The 22,907-nt window shown below is 43.5% G+C and overlaps 1 long non-coding RNA gene across 1 annotated transcript in view; it reads right to left on the bottom strand.

Moving 5' to 3' along the window:
• Positions 1-22,245, bottom strand: part of LOC144577944 (uncharacterized) — a 33,283-nt gene extending 11,038 nt beyond the window's left edge. Inside the window, exons 1-2 of the long non-coding RNA XR_013522779.1 lie at positions 22,112-22,245; positions 21,765-21,848 (exon numbers count right to left, since the gene is read on the bottom strand). This is a non-coding gene — a long non-coding RNA (uncharacterized LOC144577944). The remainder of the gene's footprint in view (positions 1-21,764; positions 21,849-22,111) is intronic.
• Between the last annotated feature and the right edge of the window lie 662 nt (positions 22,246-22,907).

The following is a 22,907-nucleotide window of genomic DNA, read 5'->3' as shown; positions in this document are numbered from 1 at the left end:
GAACTCTGTTTATCAAAGTTCTCCTCCTCATATGCAGTTCACCAGGTACAATCCAGCTTTCAGAATGGCTGTCTTGGGTCTGTGCCTTCCCTAGATTCAATTAGATCTAAGGCTGGTGACTTACGAGGAAGGGGCCCATAGAAAGGGCTGTATGTATGGCAGTCCAGTTCAGTACATTCTTCATCTCATTTATTTGTTCTTCAAATATTTATTAAGCATATATTTATGCCAAGCACAGTACCTAGAATAAATACAAAGATGTATACACAAGACATAATCTCCTGTATTACAAAGTTCACAGTCTAGTGAGGGAGGTAAACAAGCAAATAAATACCTTTTACACAGGATAAATGCTATAATAGATATCTGTATAATGTGCTACAGGGATGAAAGAGAAGAGATCAATTCTACTTGAAGGCGATGAAGGAAGATTTCACAGAGGTGAAAATAAATGCACTAAAGAGTAAGGATGAGCAGAAGATTTCAGGCTGGTAAGTTGCTCAAAGCGTGTTGGAGAGAAAGCTGTCTGTGCCTTCCTGGTATGGTCAGAGGGTAGGTAGGTTTGGGCTTCCAGGCCAGAGATGATTTAGCAGGGTAGGGACCAAATCACTATGGGCTTTATTGGCTTTGCTGAGGAGTTTGGCTATATTCTGTGGAACAAGGAGAAAATCCCTGAATGATTTGAATAGGGGAATGTCATGGTCAGATTTATATTATGGAAAGAGACCACTTTAGTTGCAGAAGTAAGAATGGATTGAAATGTGTGACAGTAAGAAGATGAAGACCAATTGTCAAACTGTTACCTGGAATGAGAAAATGAGGGTCCAGGTGAAAAAAGGCAAAACAAATGCACACATGCTGCTGTTTCCTGAATCAAGTTCCATGGAAGATATTTTTAATTGATCATGGCACTGCCCCACTGGATCTAGATGAAATCTCACCATCCTACTCAACTTAGTATATGGGGCAGACATTTCCAAAATATCAATAGATAAAGCCTCTTTGCAGGCTAGGTCTAGTCCAAGTCACTGATAATGAGAGAGGAAACAGAGGGAAGAGGCTGCAAATGTTTATGCACCCCCAAACCATCCAGAGTTTTTTCTTTGAGTTGTCTCTCTTACTGCTAGACAGATATGTGATCACATCCTATGTTACATTCACTTAAAACTGGGTAGCGCTGTAAAGCTTACAATAAAATTCTCATATTTTAATTCTCAGTCTAACTCTGCAACCAAGGCAGGGAAAGAAAGCCCCACTTTTTCTTATATTCAGCCTAAAAAATTGAAGTTTAGAGCAGCTGGACATCTTTAGCACTTTGGGTTCTTAGGGCACTTTCATTCCTTCAACAAACATTGGCTGAGAAACTATTATCTCCAACGTCGTGTCATGCACTAAGGATTTAGCTACATACAACTTGGTCTTAGTAATTTTTTTTATTACTCATACTGGATTTCTCTGAGTATATTTGTTTTATGCCTTCTTCCAGATTGTCAGTTCCCTGAGGGCAAAAAATCTCTGGAAAATATTGCTGTTCCTAATCACAGCCTGGTCACCGCACACGAGAATGTCCCACAGAAACCAGGCATAAGGCCTGGATTTGCCTAACCTTGGCTGAAACATCAGAGCTCAGGGATCTAGTTGCAGATCAGCCTAGAGGTCTGTTTCTGATCAGCTTGGCAGCCATCTTTAATGCCTGCTAGTCATTTAGACTGGCAGAGAGTAAAGGCCTATCCCTCAAATAGAGTGTAAAACCACAACCACAACCCATAAGACGTTGAGACGTGCAAATCCAGCAATTACCCAACGGCAAGTATGAATTTGCTGGAGGGCCCTCTCTTACAGAACCTGTACATCCAAATTCACTGGATCATCCTCCACTGGGTAGACATGGACACTATGGGATGATTGACCTTTCAGCTCCAGAAACCGTAACAATCTCAGAATCCTGAGGATGACTTTGAACCTGAATGCTTTGTAGATCTCATATTGTCAAATCACTGGGGGCATTTGGCAAGAAAGAGTAGCAGTGGGATTGGCTGGCAGTGATGTCACAGCCATGCCAGCACCGCCTCTAAGTGACTGTCTGCCTCTTTGACTAGCCCTCTCCCTGTCTTGATTTATACATGATATTTTATAATAGCCAAAGCGACACTCAAAGAAATTTCCTTAGCCTCAGCCTCCCACCACCACCCCAGGCATGTAATAATGTCCCAGAAATACACAGCCTGTCATGTCTTATTACTTAAATATAGGCCTGAGAAGCATCTCTACACGATAGCATGATGTGAGTGCTACCCAGGAATGGCCCCGGGGAAGAGGAGACGGAACACTATCATCCCAGTGTTCTTAAGCAGAGTTATCTCCCGGCATCATTCCAATTAAAGCTGGAAAATATGGAACTATGGTGCCCAACTCTCCTTTCTGGCATGTCAGGGTAGAAACACAGCAAGGGATGTGGGCGCAGAAGTCCTGCTTTGTTCCCCAGATCTGCCACTCACAGCCTGAATGTTTTGGGAGAGTTCTGAGTGGCAGTTTCCTCCTCTGTTGAATGAGGGGTAATGACACAACTTTCCGGACAGGTTTTGGACGGGATCAAGTGAAAGCATTTTGTAAAGCAGAGCTTTGCAAAGCAAATATTATTTAATAATAATGATAATGATCAATTTGCATTCCTGTTAGCCTCTGTGAAACAGCTATTTCATACTACATGGTATTTTACACATTAAGTGTGTATTTTACAGTTTTGCAGAGGACTTCAATAGCGAACCTCTCATATTTATTATTTCCCATCTATAAAGAAGCAAGGTGTTTTGGGGCAGTTTTAGTGACTCTTCCAAGTCACACCATCAGTGAAGGAGCAGAGGAGGGCCTTAACTCCCATCCTCTGAGCCTAAATCTCATGCTTTTCTTCATGGGCACTCCACAAGTAAGAGTGGAAGCAATGGTTGGTGCCACTGTGTGTGGGGGTGCAGAGGGCAGAAGGGACAAAGCTGGCCAGTCTCCACCCCAGCCACATGGGGCTCTATTACTCTGTGCCTAGCAAACCCCAGGCCTTGGTCCATCTACACGGAGGCAACTTCAGTCTATACCTGAAACTTCTATCTCAAGTAATTGTATTCATCGGTCCTGTTGTGCCCAGGCCCCTAGTCCTTTGTGCTGTGGTAACTGTCATCTGTACTAATTTTACTAAAGTAATCCTGTCCACTGGTTCTTTGGCACTGAAAAAACAACGTGTCAAGCAAACCCTTTGTGCTGAGATAGCTCTGCCCCCTGGCTAGTCTGTGCTTGGACAACTGGGTCACCTTGTCCTTCTGCACAAAGGTGTCCCTGGCTTCATTCCCTTTGTTCTCAGGAATTCATGTGCTCTGGTCTTCCAAGTTAATGTTTCTGGGCCTGGAATGTTTCTGAGCCCAATCCTCCCAGATGCGGGTAATTCCTGAGTTCCCCTGGAAACAGAGTCTGAAGCAAATGCAATTGCATGCAAATATTTTATTTAGTAAGGGAGGGCACTTGAAAGAGAGGTGAGAGAGTAAAATAGCACAGGAGAGAAGACTAATGCAAGTATATGCCCTGGAATTGGCTGCTGCTATGAGCAACTGATGCTCATCTCACCAGGCTTTTGGGGAAGCCTAGTGAAATGTGTCTTGAAACTGTCAAGTAGGAGTATGAAGGGAGAACATATCTATCTATCACTTCTTTTGGCAGCCCTTGAGTAATTTACTTGCCTGCATTTATAGTTGCACAGGCATATGGCTAAGCAGGGCCCATGGTTACCTCTCCCCTTCAATCAGAGAAGCCCCAGGGCAAGAAAGGGAGTATGTGATATGCACCCAGGTGAAGAAAGCACTGTCAGTTAGCCCTGGAGAGAATATGGTCAAAATCCCAGCAGAACTGGTAGAGGTGGGAGGGGCTGGAGTAGAATATGAAGTGGTGCTGAGCAGATGAGCAGCAGTGCACAGGAGATGTCCTGGGCCATAAGAGTGTCGTCTGGTCCATCTGCAGCTCATGACTTCAAGATAAATGTTCACCAGAGCCTGCCTCCTTGTGGGCATCTGAACTGACTGATATGAGGCCATCAGAAGGCACTGTCGCTTAGGCTGCACATCCTCAAAGCTGTGGCTTGGAAGGACAATGCCTGAATGAATGCAGTCATGGCACGAGTGTTTGATTCCAACATGACCAGTTCTCTCTGTGACCTGAATCAGACACCAGGAGCAGCACAAGCCATTAGGGTTTAATAACATGATTATGACAAGGTGACATAGGGTGGGAAACAGAGAGGCACTCAGCAGCCTCACCAGCATGCTCCAGGCCTCACTGAGGGCCACTCCTTGAAATGAAGGGAGGTATTGAAAATGCAGAGCAGAAAGATTGATAATTATTTGAAACAAGCTTAAACATTTGGATTGCTCCAACCGCCTTAAATCACTCTGCCATATTTATACTTGACTAGTGTTCTACATAACAACTTCGAAATCAAAGACTTTTGAAAAATTTCAATCACTGTGTTTTGAAGTGATTGAGAGCTCTGGGCGTGAGCAGTGTAGAAATAAGGCATATTAACATTATTAGCGCAACAAATTTCCTGAAGTAGTTGCATTAAGAAATGATCAAGGCCTTAGCCTCTATAAAGAAGAGGGAGCGGTATGTGGCTCAGTCATCTGGTTTCGAAAGGATCTTAACTCTTTTGATGCTGAGAGATCAGTGATCTGAAAATTGATGATTCCAAATGGATTGTGTTGTCAGGAAGAGATCTGTCATATTAGTGCAGTGGAAGAGAAGAAACAAGAGAGGGAGAGAAGGAGGAAGGAAAGAGATCATAAAAATAGCTAACTCTTAAAACAGAACTTACTGTATGCTAGGTGCTATTCTAAGTGCTTTACATGTATTAATAACTTGCACTTATTCATGCAATCTATCTTATGGGGGTTAGCCAACCCATATAGTAAATACTATTGTTATCCTATTTTACAAAGTGGAGAGTCATTTGAGATTCTATATTTAGATAGTCGAGAAGTTGGGATATAAACCAGACTCCCTCCAGAGTGCCTGCTTTTGAAAATGGGAAGGATAAGATGCATTTCTAGTCCCATAATGTGCCAGAAACATTTTCTCATTTAAACCCTTTGAAGAACCTTCTGAGATTTTGCTTCTTATTCAACAGATAAAGCAGAAGCCCAAATAGACTGGCCAAGGTTGCATGGCTTGTGAGTGGCAGCTACAGGATTTTAATTCAGAGTTGTCGTTCTGGTCCTCCAGTTCCTATCTGGGATGTTTGTTAGGGGGTGAGTTACACTTGATATGCAGAAAGAACTGAATAATCATTACATTAACATGTTGAAGTTAAAGACGTCTTTCTATCTACTGATATCAGACAACCACCAAAGCTTACTGCCATGAAACCAAACACTGTTGCCAACAGTAATAATACCAGAATTCCAGGTTGTCATACAAAACCATCTCACTAGTAGTTATGGCTCTAACTGCCCTAGAGGAAGTTAAAGTGAAATGTAAACTGTTAACAGTATCTCAAGAGGTTCTTGCCATGGGACTCGGACAAAGCTGCAGTTTAAACTTGATTCAAAAGGCAAAGTTTTCATAAACTGAATATTCTGGCCCCCTCCCATCAGTTCTGTCTGTTTCTGAATAAACCCCTGAGGTTTCCTCTTTCTAGTAGGGTGGGCAGGGAAAGATGGAATAGATACCCAGTGGCCTGCACCTTAGTTCTCTAAGGCTAGAGACATCTAGCCCTTCATCACCTGGTACAAAAGGAAAGGTTCCTTATCTCTGATGTCTTTAGCTATTGTAAAAGGGTTCTAGCAAGACTTCTGAACACTTTTAGGCTACCCACTTTAAATAATCTGGAGTTTTAAAATACTAGGTAGAACAAATACATTTTATTTGTTTTCCCTTCCTTCTCTTGTTCAAGGCAGGCTGAACCCTTAAACAAAGCTTGAAACTTAACAGAGCTATTTATACTTTACCTATAGTGTCTAATTTAAAGCTCACACTCATTCTCTAGGGTCAGAATTATTATCCTTGTTTCATGGGTGAGAAAACTATTGGACAATTATGCCTCATCTATATATTAAGAATGATTTAATTTAGGCAGATAATAATAGTTGCTCAATATTATTTTTGGAGTGATTTGATGATTGATAATCAGGTTAACTCCAAGCTGTGCCTGTGCTGCAAAGACCACTTCCTTCAGATATTGGATCACTACTGCTTTCCATGAGTAACCCTGCAGCTACCCTCGGTTTGGGAGACTTGGCTGAGAAGTCTTGTTATGAAAGGATAAAATCTCAACCTTTGTCAGAGGTAATCATGTGTTATAAACATTGATAACGTGGTCAGCTTCTATAGAATTAATGCCGACAGCTTCTCCAGATCAGCTGATTTTGTTAGCTGTCCCTCATGTGAATATACTCCCCTAAAATTGTTGGATGCAGCAGTTACCAGTAACTTGCTCTGATCACATTTGGAAAATCTGGATCACGACAATATACCCCAGGATTTTAACTGCATGTTTCGTGTCTGTCTTCCTTGATGAATTCTAAACCTCTTGAGAGAAGGGACTGTGTTTTATTAGTTCTATCAACTCACTTGATGATGGGTGAACTGTAGCCTACCACACTTAACAGCTCTAGAATTCACTTGGTTCTGCTAGTTTCTCTTCTCCAGATTGCGGCACCCTTGACCGAGTGGCTCTGCAGTGAACCATAGCACCGTGTGAACTTACAAAGCATTTCTCAGAATTTCGTGCCTTTTTTCCCCAAAAGACTGACTTGTTTATCCTTCGGTACACAGTGTCCTTTGGGTTAGATTGAATAAGAAGACAATAACACTGAAGTATGGAGTAGTGAGGTTGTGGTTGATGTTAAGAGTTCAGGGTTCTAAAGGCACATCTTGGCAGGGTGAGGGGGAGTATTTTGGAGGGAGGAAGGAAAGGGGGAATCCGTGTTGTAGCAGGTGGCCAGGCATTTGAAAACTAGATGAGCTGAAGGGTGTGGTTCAAGACCAAGCCTGTGAGTAGAGATTATGTCCTAAGATACAGCTTTTACATAGTATCTGCTCCATACCATGAGTCAAGGTAAGGTGGTAATAGTCTGGACACTCAGAAAATTATGAGGGGTGCTGCTCTGACTATCTGCCAAGCCTTCTGCCAAATCGCAGTGTAACTGGCTACATTCCAGTGACTCTAATGAGATTTTGCATTTGTAGTAGCTGCAAGTGACTACACTCGTAGTATTTGCTGGATTTTGATCAAGTTGTCCTGTACATCACTTATGACCAAGGTTCTTGGAGAGAAAATGGGATGAGGAGGCAGCCAGTCTGTGGATGACTCCCATAGCAATATTTTTTCCAACCCTAGCTCGGAACAAATGACTTAATGAATGTGACTGTGCCTTGTAACACTCTATAACAAGGTATTACACAGCTGTGAGGGCCTTTATGGCGAATATCACACGGGATCTGAACAGAAGTTCTGGCGAGACCCTTGGTACACAGTGCTATTTGAACAGTAAGCTCCTCTCCTGGGCTGAGATTGTGTGAATTTTTAGCCCAGAAAAACTAAGACAGAACCCTTGAACTTTTAGGTAAGTCTAGAAATGCAGATGCTTACTCAGCTTCATCTTTGTTTTGGGTTCTGTAAGAACGGCTGCAAAAGGGAGGAGACGCACAGAAGGAGTTTTCCAGTGAAGACAACCCAAGGACATCTGCAGCCTTCACTCCCTCTCCCTCATTTGTCATGGTTTCAGCCGTCTTGTTAGTCAAGCTTTTTTTTTGGCAAGCTTCCTGGGATGACTTCTGTCGAAGTTGGATGATTATTGTAATATTGGATTCCTATAGCCCTGGACAGAGCCCGGAGCCCACACTGCTGTTCATGTTTGATCTCCCATTCCACTTTCTGGAAGAAGTGGGCTGAACTGAGGATCAAAGATTTCTCCACTTGCTTCTCTTTCTCCCCAATGACAACCTCAGTGCTAGCAGTTTAGCACAGCAGCAAATTAACTTCTTGACTGATCATTTGCTCAGAATTTTTTAAATCCTTCTGGAAAAGGCAGCTCAAGTGAACCCTAGATTGCATAGGAGATTTTTATTTCAGCCTGAATGTACCTTCAGGTAAACACATAGTTCAGTTTTCATCCATTCCAATGGGACCTCTCAGGGGAACTTGCTCATTCTGGCCAAGTGATTTTGTTTGCTGAACAAAACTCCTTGTAAGGAATTCTCCTATAAACACAAATAACTTAGACAGTTCCATGGGACTTCTTGAATTCTGAAATGCTCAGACTGGAAACTTCAGAATTTTCAATGATGACTTGGGCTTTCCAGAAAAAAGGCGCATTCTTGCACAAAGAATGCATATATGATCAGAGAATCTTATTTTCTGTTAATAAGATTTAACTAATACTCTACTAATTAATTGTGTCATCTTTTCTCCCTCTGTGTCTCAGTTTTTTTAAGTCAAGCCATCATTCAGGAAATGATCAATTCTTAACTTTCTATGATGTGTCTGGCAGTGTTCTAGTTAGTTCTCTAGAAGCTTGAGCTCCAGAGCACTGCTCCTCAGTCCTGAAAATGTTTACTAATTATCTAAGGATCTTGTGAAAGTACAGACTCTGATTCAGTATGTTGAGAGTAGGACTAGAGATTCTGCATTTTTAACCAGTTCTTGTGTAGTGCTGATGATGTTGGTCTGGAGAATGTACTTTGAGTAGAAAAGCATTGGAGGGGTTAGTGTTCTTGTGTAGACCAGGAGCATCTCCAGCAGATTTTGCCATCAGTTTAAAGGGAAGTCTCATATGTAACAGATAGAAATTGAATTGTTTTGGTTGAAGGAGGGGAGTGTGGTAGAACCTTGACTATATCCAGCTCAGCCCTCCTCCCTTACCCCTGCCTCTAGCCTCATTCACTGATGAGAGAACTCACAGGGTACTTCCCTGGTACCACAGCAGTTTCAGGTTGAAACTCAGAGCAATGAGGGATTTCTGGGCATGCCTCTCCAATTCTATGGAATAGGATGGAAATGTAGAGAAATGTCAATGGCATTTTACGGGAAGGAAGGAACATGGCCCCAGAGATAGCTAATCTTATGTGTGACTTGGCTAGGCCACAATACTCAGATATTTGATCAAACACAAGTCTGAATGTTCTTGTGAAGGTGTTTTTAAAGATGAGATTAACATTAAATCAACAGACTTTGAGTAAAGCAGATTATCCTCTATGATATGGGTGGGTCTTGTTCAATCAGTTGAAATTGAGGTCCCCTAAGGAAAAAGGAATTATGCATCCAGACTCTTAGACTCAATATCAACTCTTCCCTAGGTTTCTAGCCTGCTGGTCTACCCTGAAGATTTTGGACTTGCTAGCCCCCACAATCTCATAAGCCAATTCCTTAAATCACTTTCTCTCTCTCCTTTCACATTCTATTGGTTCTGTTTCTTTGGAGAATCCTGACTAATACAGCTCCATCAAGCATAAAGGAGTTGACTGAAATAGAACTCTCTTCCAGCTTAAAGCACCCATGACCATTTGATTCTGCAAATGTGTGATTTATGATCTGTGATCCCAGGTGTGGTCCCTGTGGCATGAATCTGTGGAAAGCCCATGCCGGCCCTCTTACCACACCTTCCTTTGCTGTAGTGAAACACAGGACCTGGCCTAGGCCTGGACTCAGGGCAACTGGGTTGTTGTCTCTACTATTATTAACATCCTGGGACTTGGGAACAAATTGCTGTCTGACTGGGCCTTAGTGTCTTCCTTTATAAAATAATATGACAATCTATATCATCTTTTAAAACAATTTTTCTGAATAATATTAGGATCCTATGGAAAAAGATCTGTCACCAGGCAAGTTAGTAAAATGATGCCTGCATCATCCTCTCCTTTGAGAGTCACAATGAACATCCCTTTCAAAGGCCCTGAGAAGTCTTGCAGCAAAGAAGCCTACTTAATTCTTGTCCTCAAGCTTAGCTGATGCTCAAATGCTAACACCTAGTAAATCCAGCAGAGACATATTTTGGGAAATGTAATACCAGATGGTTGTTGTGGTTAACTTCAGCTCTCAGATGATTTATTCTTTTCATGATTCACAGATTCAAAGACAGAAGCCAAGAGAAAAATTGGTCAAAATCTTTTCCGTAATACTTGGAGGGGTGGTCCTGCTTTTTACATACTTAAAATAGGAACATTAATAGAATGTACCACACTAGGTGGTTGTAGGGATTAAGTTAAATAATGCATGCAAAGCCCTTAGCATAGAGCCTAGCACCAAATAAGCAGCCAGTAACTTTGTTTAACCTTGAGCCAAAAATGGTCCTATTTGAAGAGTTCAGTTCTAAGAGGAACCCAGGCATTCAATCCTTCAAACCAAACCCAAACCATTTCATGCTTGGATTATTTCACCCTGGGTGAGGGGCAACTTCCAGGCATTTGAAAGCTCTGACATCCTTCTGGCAAACCAGCAGCATTCTGGAGCCAAGATACTAATGATTTAAGCATTAATAAATCCAGAGATAGGTCATTCAATTTTCTTTTAAATGCAGATCATAAAAGTGGGAGGAATATTTGGATAAAGATATACTGAACTTTCTCTTGAATCTGAAAGCTTCGGAACATTTTTGCAAGCAATTACTAGGGCTCCACTGCATTTTCCCTACTCCGGTATTCAGAGGGGGGATATGCGAACCTTAGGCAATAGCCTACTTTGTTTCTGACCCTGAAAAGACTCAAAGTTATGTTATGCTTGCATAGCATTTTCAGCCTGTCCACAGATTTCCACATTTATATTTTCTCTTCAACCTCTCTCAAAACCCACTGACTTTAGAAAGACGGGCAGAATTGCCTATTTAACAGATGAGGAAACTGAGGTCCAGGAAGTTACATGATTTGTTCAAAGTCCCAAAGTGAGTTGGCTGAGAGTCTGGACTAGAAATGCCACTCCCTGACCCCCAGTCCTGGGCTCTGTCTACTGGACCTCACCGCTACACAGGTGATCCACTGTAGCAGGAGCACAGCCCTGGGATCTGAGCAGCTCGCATGCAGGATGTAGCAGATTGGTATGCAAGCTCAGTGGGCTCTGGCTAATCTTGCAGGGAACCCTTCAATCTGAATAACAATCAACAAGATTTTAAAGAAATTTGGGCCAATTTCCTGGAAGTCTATGATTAATCTAATTGCTGGGTTTTCCTCTGTTTTTGTCTCCCACTGTTAATTTCATTTATTTTTCTCTTTCTTCCCCAACACAGACTGCCTTGTCTCTGTACGCGGTTTTGTCACTGTTGTTATTTGTCCATACATAGTTTATCATTGGCAATGCATTCAATGGGATTGTTGTACTCTATGTTTGGAGAAAGAGAATCTTTCAATAGAGACAACATCACACAGCAGGAAGAAAGAGCACTGGGCTGAATTTCAGAGACCCTATTTCAAAGCCTCACTTTGTGATTACCTGCTATGCCTCCCTGGCTCCTCAGATACCCCAGGGTTAAGGAGACCTCCTGCTTCTCCTGGCCCATCCCCCCATTACATAATATCTGGAGTGTATGAGGAACTTTAGGGGCTGCACTATGCTGCCAGCTATTGCAAATAAAGATTCAAAAATAGATTTTGGTTAAATATAACAGAAAATGCTCTCTTTTAGCATGCGCGTTTGGTTCTCTAGAGGAATGTCAAACGGATGGGATGGTGGTAATATTCTTATAACCAGATGGACAAAGGTATTCCAGCACTTGGATGAAGTCAGAGATGAAGGAATGAGTTGAAGAGAGATAGGGAGAGTAAAGGAAGGCGTTAGCACTGGCCATGGCTGTATGTGTTAGAAGAGCCAGAGGCGATCGAAGAGGTCTGGACAGAGATAGAGCCACTCTAGTGTATTCACCAGGGGAATGAAGAGTGCAGCCGACTTTTCTGTTGCCTGTGTCTGTTACCTTGCACGTGCCTAGCTTGGAAGCATAACCAGTCACTGGTTGGGACATGGGAGACCACTGATGAGCTAGTCTGACCAAATCAGACTAGCAGCAGATATGTTAAACTCTCAGATAGCAGAGTGGAATTGCTACTGGGGACTGGGGCACCAAGGAGAGGAGAGGGTGAACTTGACTGTAGGGGCAGCCAGTCACTCCTGGTCACCTCTCTGCAGCTGACCACATACAGATCCTACTTCACACCCCATGGCTTTCTGGAAAAATGTGCCATGAAGCCATTCAAAATCTTGATTCTTTATTCAGTCTAGGTCTTATTCAAGCATTAAAGGGGCCTTGTTTTTGATTGTTGTGGAAAACTAGAGCTGTCCTTTCTCACCAACTAGCTGCCAGAATCCGGGAGAGGTGTCTAGTTCTTGGTAGGTAACCCAGGAGGCAATAATCATAATGTCCTTTAACGTCAGGCCCTTAATGTGTGCCAAGTACAGACCTGACTTACCTCACTGTTCCTCACCCTAAGTATATGTTCGGCTAATAAATATTTATTTGGTATTTGATAATAAGAACCAGCTACTTAATTTGCAAAGTCCAGTGCAAAATGAAAATATAGAGCTACTTAAAAAAAAATCACTGGGAATTTCAAGACCAGAAGAGCAGAGTGTTAAACCAAGTGCAGGGCCTTTATGAGGATGGGGCCCGGGGGGACGCACAGGTCACATGCCCATGAAACAGACTCTGCTTATAATTTCATTTTTTTTTGAGACGGAGTTTCGCTCTTGTTACCCAGGTTGGAGTGCAATGGCGCGATCTCGGCTCACCACAACCTCTGCCTCCTGGGTTCAGGCAACTCTCCTGCCTCAGCCTCCTGAGTAGCTGGGATTACAGGCACGCGCCACCATACCCAGCTAATTTTTTGTATTTTTAGTGGAGACGGGGTTTCACCATGTTGACCAGGATGGTCTCGATCTCTTGACCTCGTGATCCACCCGCCTCAGCCTCCCAAAGTGCTGGGATTACAGGCGTGAGCCACTGTGCCTGGCCTTCTACTTATAATTTTAACTGAGATGTAGAGATACTAAATAATTTCCCTAAGATGACAAAGTCAATAAACTGAGGGTCTGACTGCAGAACCTGAACTCTTAACCACTCTGCAGAACTGTCTCAAGCAAGATAGCTGGATAATGGGTGGATGGATCCTCCAGCCCTGAGCATTACTCTGAAGGCTCAGTGAATAGCCTGGGTTCCAGCCCCTGGTGCTTGGCACCCAAGCATGCACCCTCCAACTCTAGGGGCAGCAACTTCTGCTGAACCACAGTTGCTTCATCTAAAAACAACAATAGTTACAACAGCAACAGCAATGAACAAACCTGCATATTTGGAAATGGCTTGCTCAGTTGGACCACAGCCCTTCCCCAGACCTGATGAAAAGGAGACCTGTGTACTTATACACACACGCTCACTCACTCACTCACTCCAAGCTATGTTCCTGGCTGGGGTCATTGATCCTAATTACTCTGCCCTTGCTTCTGCAGCAGTGACAGAGATTGTATAGGGGTCTTCTATCATTTCTCTTGGACTTCTTGCCCTGGGGTCCCAATTTCTCTTTTACATTTTCTTCCAGGGTCCCAGAGCATCCTATGCCTCCTTATCTCAGAGGTGTTCAGATGTGGAAGCTGGGGAGGCTATGGGCTCTTTCTTCACCTCTTACAGTGTGGGAATCTGGATCTTCACTCTCCAAAGTTCAAAAGGGAAGGCTGCCACTAGAATCTCTCCTAACTAAACTCTGTGACACTTGTACTACACTTGGTGATACTTGACACAGTTACAAATGGGACTCTGGTGTGAAGTCAGGAAGCTGTCTGGGCTTTTGTTTAGAAGGGAAGGAACACTGCCATGGTGTGAGGTTGCTGAGAGGACTGACCCTGCGCTGTACTGGTCATGGACAGTGCAGCAATGAGTGAGGCAGATGCGGTTCCTCCCCTCCTGACGCTTGTAGTCTCGCGAGTAACATAGATAGCAAACAAATAAGTTTTACAAACAATCACTTAATTATAATTGTGAAGAGTTATGGAGAAACACAAAATGATTAGAGAGTGTACACATACATGGCTTGATCTAGTTAGACTTGTTGGGTATGGTCTGAAGAAGTAGCATTTAAGCAGAAACCTCAGTGAAGAATAGGAGTTAGCCAGAAAGTAGGCAGAGGGAGGTGGCTGGAGAGGATTCCTGCAAAGAAAACAGCAACCCTAAACCAGGCATGTGCCTGACCCTGCCCCCAGTGATGCCAGAGAGGGTCACCAGGAGAAATGCTGCTATAAAGAGTGACCACTTGGCTGAAAAAGGGATACAGAAGAGAATGGCAGAGAGAGAAAAGAAAGGACAACTGGAAGAGGGGCCAAAGGGAGCAGGGCTGGAGTGAAGGGCAGAGTGAGGGAGACGGGGAGGAGCTTGGAAGAGAGGAATGAGACAATTATCAACCACATTTCTCAGTCAAATTCTAGGAGCTAACCCTAAACCGTCAACTGCGGGAGAAGTAGCCCTAGGCAGAGCTTAAAGCTTCCTGCACCTTCCCACCAAAGGCGCTGCTAGGCCATAGCCTTCCAGGGCAAGCACACTCAGTCCCTCCTCTGCAGCAAATTATAACTCCCAGCACTGCGTACCTTGCATGAAGGTAACTGTGATTTCCCAGGTGTGGTGTGAGGATTGAGAGAGAGAATGTTTATAGAGCACCTAGCATAGTACTTAGCATGTGGGAACATTCCAGAGTGTCTGCTGCTTCTAACATTCTAGAACAGAAAAAAATATGTAAGCTTTGGCACCAGAATAAACCAGTTTGAAACCTGGTTGTTCCGTTCATTTTGTAATCTTGAGCTGATTACTTTATTTCTCTTGCTCCCACTTCCATCATCTATAAAACAAGGACCATAAGGCTTACTAATGCAAAGATCTATGGCACACAGTTAATAACCATTCCTTCCTCTTCATTTGCTCTTACTTTCTTAATCTGTTTGTAAATTCAGCCTGTTTCAACATTTGAGGGAACATGGGTCTTCCTGCAAGCAGGATGCAATTTGCTCACTATCCCTTCCAAAGGATCTTGGATCCAGCCTGGAAGATGAAGAGTTCTCACATCTACTGCCCACAGTTTGCAAAGCCCATTAATATGCATTATCTCAGAATAATCTCAGAAAGGGGCCTGGAGGTAGGAGTTATCATCTGCATTTTCCTGGAGAAGAAGAAAGAAGCTCAGAAATGCCTATTTACTCCTCCAAATCATTGAATCTGTAGCCCATCTACTCTTCAGCTCTACACAGGAGAGCACAGCAATTTACCAGTTACCCTGCTCCAGAAAAAAAAAAAAAAAAAAAAAAATATGCTGGGGTTTACACTCAGAAAAAAGTTAAGTGAGTTTCCTTGAAAGGATTCTTCAGTAGAAACCAGTTTCGGGTAGATGTCGATTGGTAGAGGTGACAGAGAGTGGGGCAAGGGAGGTATGCCAGATATAATCAGCTTGTTATATTCAGGAAAAACTGAATCCAGCAACGGTTAGAAAGGGCTAACAGTGCCTGTGGAGGCAGTTAGATTCCAGAGTTTTCTGCCACAAGAAGTAAACTCAGACACTCCTCCTGGCCTCTCTTTCTCCCTAGCAAGAAGAGCCTTCCTTCCCGCTAACCCCTGGGGCTCTGCTCACCCTCCCACCTGGGCTCCATCCAATCCTGCACTGCTCTTGCCAGGGGCTGGAGTGCTGGTGGCCGGCTCCTCCAGCTTGCCTCCATTGGCCTGAGTGCGTCCTAGCCCACTCTGGATATTAGAGCATTCTCTCATTTGAAAGGCTCCTTTATTTTTAGTGCTAAATCAACAAAGCTGTTACTGTCATTTTCCATCAGACCGTCATCTTCCACGGATTCAAAATTACACTCAGCTGCAAACTATTGACACTCCTCTTAACAAAAAAATGGTTTTAATAAATCTTTACATTAGCCTATGAGATAAAAAAAAATCTTTACCATGAAATATACAAGTGTATAAGTGTTTTATGAAAGTTTTATTAACTTTACAAAAGAAAAATTGGCAGTGGACCATGAACATCCTGTACTCCTAACACGTGGTTATAAATTACATGTTCTTTCCAATAACATCTGAAAAAGAGACTGTAATTTAAATTTCAAAACCACTTGGCATACCTACTATATAGTGCTGACATGAAGTAAAAGGAGGAACTAGAGAGGCCCAGACAAAGAAGGGAAATATAAAGACGTCCTTAGCTAAAAAGCTGCTGATGGGTACAATCCCCCCTCCAGCTGGACAGGGATCAAGTACTTGCTTGTCATATCATTCAATGCACTGTTCAATCTGGGATTCTTCCTTTCAACAAAAAGAGAACTTAAGTGCTAGTAATCATCGCTTGCAGAACTTTATCTCCCAGATACCTTCTTTATGTCAGGATTTCTCAATGACCGCTGCCGCTGGCAGAGAGATCAAAGTTGTTATTAAACACAAATGCAAACCCCAGGCCATGCAGGAGGTATGTGCACGGTGCTCCCTCCCTGGGATATAAGCCTACCACTACCTTGGTGATTTTCCTTTTTCTGTCTCTGCTTCTTAGGCTTTTAAGGAAACTTCCTGTAAGGTCTGTCCAATACCAGGGTTGGGGTCCAGGTTTTCTTTGCAAGTGAGGGCTTCAGTGTCAAGAATATTTTGGGACATTAAGGTCACCTGGTGGGATATGAAGAAACCCTTCCAGAAGTGAGCAGATGGCACAGATCTGGTGGTAGCCTGAAAAGTTCACCACTTTGGGGAAAGCAGATATCTACCAGGATCTCAGCAGCACTAAGCCTGTCTTCCAGGCAGGAGCATTGCAGAAAGGAATGATGCAAAGTCATACAAACCTAGATCCAAAGTTCAATTTTGCTATTTACTACCTGTGTGACTCTGAGCCAGTTACTTAACCTCTCTCTTCTCTTGGAGTCGTATTAATAATGTATCAAAGTCTGAAGCAGTCTTCTTCACCCTTCAAGCTCACCATTTACCCAGCCTGAAGATGGGACCCAGGGCCACCCCTTCCAGATCCAAGAATTTGGCATCTGTTGAAAACGGTTAGTGAGAGGTACAAAGAGGATCGTGTACCCCAAGATTGCCCTGCAGACATATTTTCCCAAGACTTAAGATTTCGTGGTTTCATTCAAGTGGTGAAATTTCCAGTTTGCCACTGTCAAAAATCTGAGCCTCTAAGACATGTACTAGGTTGGGCTGCCATGTCAGACAGCCCAGGCTGGGAACTAGGAAACAGTCTTGGGAGATCCTCTTAGTTGGGTGGTGGTTGGCACTACAAACTTTAGCAGGGTTTCTGCATAGAGCCAAGCCCCAGTCTCAGGAGGAGTGTCTTGGAGTCTTCCCATAGTAGAAAAAAAAAAGAATTTCCACTCAGATAAGGGATTTTTTTTTTTTTGAGACAGAGTCTGTCTCTTTTGTCCAGGCTGGAGTGGCGCAATCTCAGCTCACCACAACCTCTGCTTCAGATAAGGGACATTTTAATCGTCCTTACAAAAACACCTGAGATGGGAGACTCCTGCTAACATAGCTTCCTCTGCTCTCACTTGGTATGGTTAATTTTCGAATGCATTTCCTTAGTTGTTGGATTCATTGATGAATTGAAATCAAATGAGGAAGAAAGCCCTGTGCTAGACTGACTTCGGAGATTAGACTACGTGGGATCTAAAAGGTCCCATTTCCTATTACAAAGGCGGAATATGTGCCCTTAATGGAAAGGCACAACAACTTTTGACCAAATAAATTATTTTCTTCCAGTTCAAAATAAGTGACGGTCCTTACAAAGTAGAACTTGCCCTCCTTCCAAATGTGTTGAAGGAAAGTGACATGTGTCTTGGATGCAGAATTACAAGGACATCATGTTAATCTGATTGAAAGAGGTCGCATCACCCCAGATGAGAAGGCAGCCAGACGATGGGAGGTGGGGGACATGTGGCGCAGTGCCTGAGAACAGCTGTGACTGCATGGAGGTCGCACTCAGGACTAGGCAGGAGCTGACAGTGGCCAGCCAGCTCTGCCCAAACTTCATTATGCAGAAAAAATGTACCTAGTAGCAAGATGCTGAAGATCTGAAAATCGGTGAGAAAAGTTCATTTGGACTGAAGGGAACTTGATTAATTTTAAGCCTGGTGTGTCACTACTGCTTCCCTGACTTAGTCTTCAGAATATTAATGAGTGGTTTGAGGAAAAGAAATGGTACAGGAGCTGTACTTGAGGATGCAGCCCACTCTTCTTAATGACAATAGCAGCAACAACAGCAACAATGACAACAGCTATAGTGACGTGGTGAAAGGCTCACGTTGATTGAGGGCTCACCACACACCGGGCCCTGAGGTTGATGTGCATTGTGTTATTGATTCCTCATAACAGCCCTTTGAGGTAGCAGTTATGTGTTCTTATCTTCCGTTTGCAAATGAAAACTCTTTGTCACAGAGAGGTAAAGTGAATTGTCCAAAGGCACACAGCCTGAGGTTTGTACCACATGCAATCTTCCATTTCCCGTGGCCTAGTCAAACCTGAACACCCACCACGTGTGTCCACCTGCAGGGTTGGCCTTCACTGAAAATAATCTCCAGGCCCGACTGCCTTCTCCCGGCCCATCTCAGGATTTGGCTAGGCAAGTCTATATGCTCCCTGACAGGCCGAAAGGGATTGGACACTGGTCTGGAGCTGTCCAAAGGGCTGGGCATATGTCAGGGCATCTGACCCAGGGATAGGAGCTGACATGAGGGGATCCTGATACCAGGTAAAGTCTGGCACGTGAGGATGTTACCCTCTCCCAGCTATCATGGGAAGGCTGACCTAGTAGGTGGGTGGGACAGAGAAGTGGGGAAACTAGGCTGATAGTTGTAGTCTAAGAAGCTCTGATGGGCAGGAAGTAGGCCCTGTCACCAGCCAGGGAAGCAGGTAAGAGGGAGAGGATGGGAGCTGGGGAGAAGAATGGAGTTCCCTGTTCTGGAACAGGCTTGCCAGGGTAATACAGGGCCCACATTCTGGATGGGGGCTGGATGCAGGGCAGAGACCTGTCACAGAGACTTGGAGCCAGGCTCTAAGCACAAATTCCAGCATCAGACCCAGATTACATGGTATAGGGATAAGCTGCTAGGACACGGGGCCATTGACCCCCATGGAGGCACAAAGTCAGCTGTGGAAGAACTGCAAGAATGAATTAATCTTAAGTCATGGACTTTGAAGCTAGGATCCAACAAAACGCTGAACTCATTCAATGATGCTCTTTCGATCTCCCTTGCTCTCTCTCTTCATTCATTCATTAATGCATTCATTCCATAAGTATTATCTGAGCAACTATTCTGTTACACACATGGGTATAAAGATAAATGAGATACATGAGAGCTCCCAGTGTATCTATTAGGAGACAGTATTATAATCAAATTTACATACCAGAAAAAAAAAGGCCATAGTTGTGGTTTAGATGCAGAGCTATGAAAGCCTAGAAGAGGGAGCACCTGATTCTGCGTAGGGTCATCTAGGAAGGCTTTCTGAAGGAGGTGAGGGATAAGTGAGCAGAATATTAGAGCTTAATTCTTAACCAGGTAGATGCAGAGCAATGAAGGAGATGATTGAGGAGGAGGGGGCAGCTTGGGCAAAGTTACAGATGACAGAGAGCATATGGCCCATCTGGAATTGGCCCTGAAACCTGAGTGCAGACATATGGGGTAAGAAGGGAAGAGACTCTCCTCATTTTTAGAGGAGGAAATGGGCTCATGTGCCATGAACCAATGGTGAGCCAGTGCTAGCATCCAGGTATCTCCACTCTCAGTGCCCAGCCAGCCCACTTTAGAGAGCAGTTACATTGCAGAAGATTCCTTGCTTGCAGACAGACCTGATGGCATCTTATACCTCACCTATGCCCCCACGGGAGCTGAAAGCTTATTTCTTTGAGCCTGAGATTATCGTTACAAGGGTGAGGGAGTACTATTAACACTGATCTTGCAGATTGGTCTGAAGCGTAAATGGAGAATTAAATCAGATAATGCTGGAACCAAATAGCTTGTTGTTAGTGGAGCTTTGCCATTTGTCTTGCTTTGTTCATTTGTTTAGGGGAAGATTAGGGTGACTGCACATGCCAGGGAGACAGGAACAGGGCTCTGGGACAGGGGACGCCACTAGGGAGGCTAAGTTAGTAACCAAGCATGAGGTGATCAGGATGGCGGTTGCTGCAAATATGCTGTGCAGAAAGGGAGAAGCTTGTGGAGAAGATAGAATTTATTAAGCACCTACTGTGTGCAAGAGGTACATTAGGAATTTGCTTTACATCATTTAATTCAGTCTTTACCACATCCTAGTGCTCAAAATATGGTAGCTGGATGGAGAAGGGGGACTGATGTCTATTCAGTGGCAGCTAGCAGGCACCAACTGTTTTTCATTCAATATCTCACATACGCTTTTTAAATTCATGTGATATACACTCATATTAATCCTGTGGCAGCAATACTATTCCCAGTCTGTGGATGAGGAAATTAAGACTGGAAGGAGTTAATGGCTTGTTGAAGATCACATAGATACAGAGCGGGTAGGCTCAGAATTTGAACTCAGCTTTCTTAGATCCAAAGTTAGCGTGTTCGCCATCTCACTGGTGTCAGATAGAAACGGGAGTGTCTCGGAAGAAGATTTCTTTCCTTCCCGCAGTCATTCATTTTCAACACTTTTCTCTGCCCTCATTTTGTCATTTTAGGCCCTAACTCACCTTCCTTTCATGTCTCTAGCCTATATCAGCCAAGACTTCACAGCCAGGTTCAGATAAAAATGGTCCATTTAAAGACTGGAAGCCCAAGTATGTTGTAGCTTCTCCAAGCACTTGTTAACTGGTTTTCCTTCTTGTGACTGGTCAGCATGTTGGGGGTAGGGCAGTCAGCAGCGTAGGAGCTGGGCTTTTGTCATTAAGAAGACCTGAAGGGAAGAGACTAAAGGAGAAAGCAACCTCCTTTATGATGCAAAGCTCACACATTAAACTTTCTATTATTCTCCAACAGAGGTTTGCAATTTTCTATTTTCAACACTCAACCTCATTCTTAAAATGAAATTCTATTTGAAAACTCAACATATAAAAGATATAAAGAGATTCTGCTTTTGTTGAACTGGGCGTGGGCCTAAAGGCCCGACCACTGACATCCATTACCCTCGAACCTTCTCCCAGGACCTCAGGGCTTCAACGAACCCAGTTCGAAAACCATAACTGCTCTGTGATTCTGGATCCAGAATGTACAATTATATAGATATTACTGCACAAGGAAATAAAATCTCTAATTTTATAGGGATGTCTAGGTCCTGATGGAGTGAAGTTAACCTCCTCACTCTTCAGCTCTTCAAAGGATAAAGGAAACAAATCTACCGAGCACCTAGTAAGTACCAGCTATTTTGTGTACCTATTAAGTACTGAAACATCACCCCAATTATTTTGCACAAAGGTCCTGTGAGGTAGGACTTCTCCAACCTTATGCCTCCAATTCTCTGATGACTTAAAGTCTAAAGGGTCAGGAAACTTGGCTCAAGGTCACACAAGTCAGGAGTAGCCAGCACAGGAATTCAAGCCACACCTGTTCATGGAAAGAAATACACTCAATCTCAATCCTATGCTAAATGTCATTTTGTGTTAAGGAGTATGCAGAAGGTATCCAGGATCTGGAGGACCTCAAGGTACTTCTTACAGCACCAGAGATGTGAAAGGGACAACATATGTATAACATATTGTCACTTGTAGAGCACTGAGGTTGGAGCCAAGAGATTGAGATGCTAGTCCCTCTGGCTCTGCTTCTGACTTACCAGACAAGGGGATCTTCCTGTTCAAGTTGCAGGGTTGGGCTGAGTTATGGGTCGATGGAACAGTGCTTTGAAGACTTGTAATTTCTGTGAACAGATGAGGGAATTTTGTAGGGTTGACTCTAAATAAGACCCATTGCTAAATCAGTTTCTAATGATTTTACATTATTCTAACCAACTCTAAAACTGCACCATGTGCTACAAATCAGCTCTACGAATATGCAGCTCCTATGGGTTACAGAAGCCAGCAGCAGGGAAAAAGCCAGGGAGTTAGAGCCAGAAAAATTGGGATGGATTTCTGGACCCAGCACTTGGTCACTATGGGACCTTGAGTAAATTGTTCAGCTTACCCTTTTTGATCCTAAGTTTCCTCCCTGTGAAAAACCCCATCTGACAGGGTTATCATGAGAATTACATGTGCAAACTTGCAAAATGTCGAATGCAGCCTGGCCAATAGCATGTAGTACATATAAGCCCCCTTCCTCTTCTTTCTTTTCTCCACTCTCTAGACAGAAAAAGAAATCATTAAAAGTAGGAGGCAGTTCCTAAAAACTCCTGTTCATACTTCAAAACCTGGATTTCATGATCCTTCCTTCAGCAAGTCTTCCTTGAGCCTCCACAACAGAGCGACACCCCCTCCCAGTTATCTGGGGACTTTGTGTTTGATTTTATTACTCCTTGTTATAATATTACTTACATGTGGTAATTTCCTGTTTTTATGTCCATTTTCCCCAGGAGACTGTGAGCTTCTTCGTTGGAACTTGGCACATATGAGTTTGCTAGATTCTTCTGGGGAGTTGTCAAGAGTCCCTGAGTAACACCCACATCAACCCAGCCAGCATTCCACTGATGACTGGGAAAGTGGGACAGTCCTCCACCCAAAACTGGACAATTCATTCAATGTGCTCTCCAAAAGCGACCTGTGCTGTTAGCCCTCTTTTGTGAAAAGCAATTCTGCAGGATCCTCAGGAAAAAAACTCTAAGACGGGGTGTGTGTGTGTGTGTGTGTGTGTGTGTGTGTGCGTGCGTGTGTGTAAAAACTCCACAGTCATTTTTTTGGCACTGAAATTCTCGCACCCAGTATGACGAAAATGTAGGTAAATGTCAAACACGAGTCCAGTGGTTTGTTTTTCCTTTTTAATTCCT

Source organism: Callithrix jacchus, chromosome 10 (assembly GCF_049354715.1).
Source record: "Callithrix jacchus isolate 240 chromosome 10, calJac240_pri, whole genome shotgun sequence".
NCBI lineage: Eukaryota > Metazoa > Chordata > Mammalia > Primates > Cebidae > Callithrix > Callithrix jacchus.
Note: the sequence above shows the minus strand (reverse complement) of the source record. Positions and strands in the feature narration are given on the sequence as shown.